Here is a 7,745-nt window from a genome sequence, read left to right as displayed (position 1 = left end):
AAGTAACTGTTAGATTTATTTGTTTACAAAATCTTAAACACCCATAGTAAGGGTATAGTTTGGAGTATATGGGCTGTCGCTGTGTATAGTGCGGATTGTAGCGATAACTGAGGTATTGAATGGCAACGCCTCCTTTTGAGGTTGAAAACACTTTTATTCTTTTCAGTATCATGCTCATAAAGTTATAAGTGATAAACAAAAATTAAGAAAAAATACAATGGTTGTGAACACGTCGTTACAAATTTGTTGTCGTAAATCGTTATCAATCAGCTGATTGAAAAAACATATATTAGAATATTTGCAGAAATAAGTATTTCGCATTCAAAATGCCAAGGAGAAGTGAAAATTTTAAAATAATGGATGCGCTGTGCAAGAATCAGGCATTAAACCTGATGATACTTGACTCAAGTGAGTTTTACCATTATAAGCAAGTCTCACTTTGATATTTATTTACGTAAAAATTATTTTCCAGCCGACGATGAAGATGATGACGAAATGTTTGAAAATTTTTCATTGAGTTTACTTTGCTTATTAAACACTCGTAGAAGTGTGCATCTCGGAATACCAAAGTCATCCCAATGGCGACATAATGTACTTAGGAACTTTGATGACAGCCGTTTCAACGAAATGATTCGTGTTCGCCCGGACGAATTTTCGCCGCATACTAGATTATATAAAGGACGATAGTGTATTTAACACAAATTCCAGTGGAGCACAACTTCCTTTAGATTTACAACTAAAAAAGGTGCTATTTAGGTTGGGATCTTCCAGAAATGGATTATCTATACGAAAGGTTGCTTCATTGTTTGGCGTGGATGATGGAGGCACTATTCAAAATATAACTAAGCGCGTATTCAAAGCAATATTGAGGTTAAAAGAGAAGTTTCTGTTTTGGCCAAATGAAAATGAACGGTTGGAAATTGTTACTGCAACGCGGAAAGAGATGCCAGGTTGTATAGGATATATTGATGGATCCGAATTAAAGTTGGCTGAAGCGCCAGCCAAAAACATGAACTTTTTTATTCACGAAAACGCCAATATGCTATTAAAATGCAAGCAATTTGTGACTATAAGCTACGAATTAGACAAGTCACAATAGGATACCCTGGAAGTGTTTATGACTCCAAATTCTTTTTGAATAGCCCGCTTGCAAAACATCCTCAACGATTTTTATCTAACTCTCAGTGGATTGCTGGAGATAGCGCCTATCCACTTAAACAATTTTTATTGACATCGTTCAGGAAAAATAGTACGGACTACACTATGGAAGAAAGAGAAAGTTAAAATAAGTACTTTTCAAAATATCATGTGCGAATTGAGAATTGTTTTGGCATTTTAAAAGAAAAATTCGGTAGCTTGAAGGAATTGAAGTTTAGAATGATAAATGAGCGAAATAAAAAAGAATGCAATGAGTGGATCATGGTATGCTGCATTCTCCATAATATGCTAATCAATTTCCAAATTGAAAACGAAGAAAGCGTTGAAATTAACCCACCTCAATATAGCTTACCACCAGGAAGTAACACAAGATCTAGCGTTCTTGACTTCATACAAAATCATAGATTAACTTAAAATACATCATTATTTAAACGTATACAAGTATTTACTATTCATTAGTTTAATTAGTACATATGTAAAAATGTTTTTTTGTTTTTTTATTAAAAAATTAATATAAAAAGTAATTATTAAAAATAAACTTCAGGTACATTAATTCACTTCAGGTAATTTAAAGTTCCTTTGCACTTATTTGGATTTGTGTTTCGATTCCTCCATTGTCAACCTTTCTTTCATTTGTATTTCCATTATTTTTAATTTTTCATTACTTTCCAATATTTGTAGTTTCATCCCCATTTCTTTGTCTTTTAGAAATAATTCTTGCTTTTCCCTTAAATCCACTTCTTTTTTTTTTTAATCATCAATTCCCTTTCTCTTAATTCCAACTCTTTCTCCTTAAAACTCATTTCATGCTCAATTTTCTGCTTTTTCAGCTGTATCATTTCAGACTGAAATTGCAGAATATCTGATGCCGCAGTTCTGGAATATATTCCTTTACGAATCGTCTTATTTATACATTCGCCTTCGCATACAGACGCAGTAGACGCTGACTTGTTGAGGTCTACTTCCGAATAGTTTTCGTTGTTCTCCAAACTCTCGTTGATTACTGCTGACTCAGCCACTCTACCGCCGAAAATTTCATCCTTTTCATAAAAAAACGTACACATTTTAAGTAAAGTGGCTGAAATAAAAATGTTTAGTTATTCTAAGTAACACTAGAAGAATGAATAACATTTAAATTCTCAAGTTCTGATGCGATTTACTAGTCATTCGCTTCATTTTAGTTTCAACCATTTACAAAATTCAAAATCTTACCCTACATATTTGCTTCACTTCTATCTGCAGAAACCGTCGAGCCTTCCCATCGAGCCTTCCATTTTGCTTTGTTATACATATGTTGTACGCATATAACGAACCTTCGAGCGTGTCAGCTTCCAGTCCACCGCAATGTTGCTCTCCTTTGCGAATCGTCTATAATACATTTGAGACGATGGCTTCTATAATTAAAATTATAATAGATTACTTCTAAGTTGTATTTTAATTAATAGATATACCTCAAAATCTCTGTTTTGTGTCAAAAATTCAATCAATGACTTTTCCTCTTCAAACAGCCACTTTCTGGTTGGGTTGGAACGCACCAGCTTTGATTTTGTCTAAAAGCGCATTTTATTAGTTAAATTGTATTTATTATGCATTTTTATATTACCTGTATAACATTATATTGCTCCATTATTCCGAAAACCCTCGACAATAGAAAATTGAAAGTAATTTAAACTTAAACACAAATGTAACCACAACACAAAAGCAAACTGATGTAAACAGAAATCAGCTGATCAGTTATGACGAACCGAATACATAGCGTTGAAAGTTGTATTTGCGTAAACTTATTTTAGTATGCAATCCAACAACAAATTTTTTACACTAGCATAAATTATGATTTTATGATTTTACGATGCTTATGACACGTTGTGAGTACCCCAACTGTCACAGTAATGATACTACAATTGCTAGGATTTGTTGTTGTAATTAATAGTGTTGTTACGTAAGTTCAAGTTCAACTTCTGCTTGCGTTAACAAGTCGAATGCTATAATTGCATCAAAAGAGTTTAGTGTGTCTAGCACGAAGAATGGGGAGATTTGGCCAAACATTTTCATAAAGCGTTTACTAGTTACTTTGCTCGAACCATGTATCGAGCTTACGGTGAAAGGGCTTTCGACAGGAATTACTTCTTGTAGCTCCTTTATGGGCTAATGTAATTTTTTGATATATGGCAGCCGGGAGAGTTCTCTAAAAAATGCAGTGAGCCATTGTCGCCTGATTCCGCGGACTTTTGATATCCTTCCGAATCTGGGGCGCTCTGAACAACATTATTCAATCGCTGCTGCCTTGGTTCTTGGTTGTTACCCTGCTGCCTTTTGACAAAATGGGGGTTCCTCTCACCGCCATGTTCATCTTTATAGTTTCTGCCTTGTTTCGCGAGCGGTCAATTTCTATTATTTTCCCGCGTCTGTTCTCCTTCTGCTTTCTAGCTTTGGCGTAGGACGCCGAAAACATACTGCGCTCTATGCTCGACTCTGCTTCTCTGGCTAGCGCTAATGCAGACGCTAAATCTTTTGGCTGTGCCGGAAAACCAATTGCCTTAAGCGACTTTTTCAAGCCAGAAATGAAGGCGTGGAGTGTATCTGCCCTGACCTCATCGTTTAGCAATGCAGCTTACTCCGCCTCGTTTGACATTAAAATCTTGTTTGTAACGAGGGTCAACTTCCTTTCGACCTCATCATAATATTCCATGAGGCTTAATTCTCCTTGTCTAACCATTTCGAGGCCCTGACTCAATAGTCGTAGCGAAGTTTTATTTGCGTATGAGCAATCCAGCCGAGCTATGATTGCATCGAAATTAAGTACTGTGTTGTGAGACACTAGCACTGCCCTAACTGTACCCCTTACTTTATTTCTGATGATTGTTATTGCTTGATAATTGGTAATTAAATTGTTTAAACAGCTCGTACGCGTCTACGGCCGACTGCCTCTGTGTCTAATTCTACCTTAATAACAGGTGGCGCAAAAATAACCTTCCGATGTTTTTTGGCTGTAATTTTTTTAATTGTGGCACGTGCAGTGTGTGCCGTTGCACCGTCATGTTGAAACCACATGTTTTCCAATCCCAATTCATCAAGTTGCGGCAAAAAGAATTCGTTGATCATTGCTCTGTAGCGCTCACTACTCACAGTAACCATTTGGCCCGCGACGTCTTCGAAGAAAAAAGGTCCGATGACTCTTTCAGCGAAAACAGCACACCATACAGTGACTTTAAGCAAGTGTAATGGCTCTTCGTGGGTTACACGCGGAGTTTCAGTGCCCCGGAAGTGTAAATTTTGCTTATTTGCGTACCCGCTAAGATGGAAATGGGCCTCATCGTTCATGATTATTTTTGATTCCTCTTGGTGGTGATTAAGGATGGCTTGAGCGTATGTTAGCCGCGATTGGCGGTCACCAGCTAACAGCTGATGCACCTTCTGGACTTTATACGGAAACATCTTCAAATCTTGCATCAAAAATTTGTTCCAAATATTCGCAAATCTGTGAGCTTTCGAATTTAACACATGTTTTAACAAGTGCAATAATTACTATTTACCTATTTTTAAGTGCAATTTTTGTTGAACTGAAAAACTTAAATATAAAATTTTGTAATAAGATTTGTGACTTAATTATTATTATTTGGTATGTGTTAAATAAAACAAAAGTCATTGTGGTCTATTAATATATGTTTTAGATCTTTACAATGGAAAAAGAAATTGTCCTATATCAAAGTGTTCTTATATGTGTAATCCAATGTTGCGTAGAAAATAAGTTTGGTGGATTCGATGGGATTCGATTCAATGTTTGTATAATTTGTTAAAATATGTTGTGGTCTACGTCTTGTCCAAAAATTGGCTGCAAGTATTTGAAAAATACTGATTTTTTTCCTTTTTGAGATACTATGGCAGAGTCTAAACGCACCCTTTTTTAATATGGCACAGTGAACCAGTACCAACAAAAAAATTTCTAATGGTTGAAAATCCTATATTTTCTAACGTCATTGATCGCTTAATGTATCGTGAAGAGCAAACTCGCAAAATTCAAAAACAATTAAGAAATTTCATAAGCAAACTTGTAGAAAAGTGGAAAGAATGTCATAGGGTTATGTCAGAGTTCGAAGAGCGAAATAAGAAATGGTTGGATGAAAATATAATTTTTTCTAAGCCAACTGTTCATCACCGTATACAAAAACCTTTTTCAGACTGTACAATGAAAACTCAAAAACAAAATTGCATCAGTTGTTAACGAAACACTTAACCAAGAGTTAATGGTAGCGGCAAGCGTAAAAGCTCAAACAGTGGAGAACGTAGAATCGGGGCTCGTGTCAGCTGCCACGACCTATCTTATGGGAGCGCAATGTAACTGCACAGTGAAAAACGCTACTCCCTTCTCTCTTTGAAGTGGGATGACGTGAGAATTCACGACATTTGGATTTTTGCGGAGGAAACGTGTCAGCTGATTGCTCTCTCAAAACGCAGGGTTGCCAATATCGATATACTATAGTAATTATCAACTTTTATAATTAAATCTGTTCAATATGTTTCAATATGTTTGAAATTTTCATAAAATAACTCAAAATCAGAGTCGAATTCTATTATTTATAAATATGTAAACTATTTTTAATAGTTTGTTTTCAGTTTTATATTTTATATTGTAAAAAATTGTAATTCAAAACAAAGATGTGCTCAAAACTATATATGCGTATTGAGCAATGGCAACATTGTTCAAACGTTAAAAAGCACCATTGAAACAAACGTCAAAAGAAAAATTTATTGAATTGATTGAAATACGTGTGTGAAAATAAACAAGCTATAGATGACGAGAAATTGATTGCATTGTTGAGCATAAAACCGAGTTGTTTAATAAGAGCAGTCCATATTACAAGCTGCAAACAAGGAAAGATGCCTTGTGAGCTGAAATCGGGAGGGAGTTGAACGCAAGTGATAAGTTGCTTTGTTATTTACAACTATTTATGTTGTTAGTAATAATATTTTATATTTATAAAGGAGAAATGTGTCGCCGTAGATGGGTGACACTCCCGGATCGCTACGGGAGGGAAGTACGGAAGGCTAACGCCCCCAGTGGCAGCGGGATGGAATATCAAACGCAGTGGCATTTGTTGGAGACGATGAAGTTCCTCAAGCCACATATTGTACCACGGCCGTAAGTTTTAGTATATTAATTGAATATACATACTTGTATTTGAAATAAAAACTTTAATTTACAGGGTTAGGTTCTCACAAAATATTTGTGAAACTGCAGTCACCAATCAGGGTCATGATTATGCGCAGGAGGGGGAAGTTCCATCACCGCTATGGCCCTTATCACCTACTATAAGTCCAATTGAAATATCGCTGCCGTCGCATCCATCTCGCTTCCCTCACCATCCTGCTCTACGCAGGCGGCTACCCAAAAGCGTAGAAAGCGAGGTCAATCTGGGTCAACTACCAGCGAGGTTGACGAGAAGATGATGGAAGCGATCGAGTTGTTTAAAAATAAATGGTCAACACAACCAACTCAACAGATCCAACAACAACAATCAACAAGTCCGGCAGTGCAATCATTTAGCAATTTAATTGTGTCCATTTTAAATAAAATGGACGACGAAAAACAAACGAGGACTATCGAGAAAATGCTGCAAGCTGCGTTTGAAGTGCAGAGAGGAGATTACTAATAACATGTTAAGTTAATTTAATATAGAATATATGTATAAGTGAAGTATTTATTTTTAAATTATTATTTTAGTTTTATTAAAATTAATTAAAATGTTATGTAAATAATTCTGAACATATGCTTTTGTTTTTAATTAAATAAAATGAAAAAAATTATGAAATGAAAAAAAAAATGGTATTTATTTCTAATAAGGTCCTCCAGGAGCATATGGTCCTCCTGTAATAGAGTCTAAATTGTTCTGGAATGGTACAGATCCTTTATTTATAAAACAGTTAGCAAGTCTCTTCCGTAAGTTTAACGCATTTGAAGGACCTCTACGCACCGAAGTTAGCATTGGTCGTAAAGAGTTGCTTTCATTTTCCCGGCGCCATTCATCGGGTCCTTCCACTCGATCTACATAGTTCTCCGGACAATACCAGCGATTGTGGTCATTCAACATTATAAAATTGTGTTAGGCTATGCAAGCCAACACAATTTTTTCACAATTTTCTGGATTACATTCAATCGTTGTTTTCAAAATTCTCCACCGAGCAGTCAATATACCAAAGAAATTTTCTATGACTCTACGAGCGCGTGACAATCGATAATTGAAAATACGTTTCGTGTGTGTTAGATTAGCTCCAGGAAATGGGCGCATTAAATTATTTCGTAATGGGAATGCAGCATCTCCAACGAAAAAGTAAGGAAAAGGTTCCGGTGACACGTCAGACAGTGGCACAGGTTTGCCACCACCTGCAGACAGAGTGTTTTGTATTAATGCATGGCCAAATGGAGTAAGTCGAAAGATTCCTGTATAAATAATAATAATATAATAATAACAGAAATCCATTATACTATAATGTTAAACAATTTAATATACAGTACCTCCGTCACTTTGACTTCCATAGCTGCCAATACTAACTGCTGTGAACGTATATTTCGCATCACATACAGCCAT

The 7,745-nt window shown here is 35.8% G+C and overlaps 1 long non-coding RNA gene and 1 pseudogene across 1 annotated transcript; one reads left to right on the top strand and one right to left on the bottom strand.

The window, feature by feature from the left end:
• The first annotated feature begins 200 nt into the window (after positions 1 to 200).
• On the top strand, positions 201 to 1,715 carry LOC126764511 (uncharacterized). Its single transcript, XR_007668022.1, has 2 exons — positions 201 to 408; positions 473 to 1,715. It is a non-coding gene; the product is annotated as an uncharacterized LOC126764511 (long non-coding RNA).
• Positions 1,716 to 6,992: 5,277 nt separating this feature from the next.
• On the bottom strand, positions 6,993 to 7,745 carry LOC126764427 (putative nuclease HARBI1; annotated as a pseudogene).

This window comes from Bactrocera neohumeralis, unplaced genomic scaffold (assembly GCF_024586455.1).
Source record: "Bactrocera neohumeralis isolate Rockhampton unplaced genomic scaffold, APGP_CSIRO_Bneo_wtdbg2-racon-allhic-juicebox.fasta_v2 cluster09, whole genome shotgun sequence".
In the NCBI taxonomy this organism is placed as follows: domain Eukaryota; kingdom Metazoa; phylum Arthropoda; class Insecta; order Diptera; family Tephritidae; genus Bactrocera; species Bactrocera neohumeralis.
Note: the sequence above shows the minus strand (reverse complement) of the source record. Positions and strands in the feature narration are given on the sequence as shown.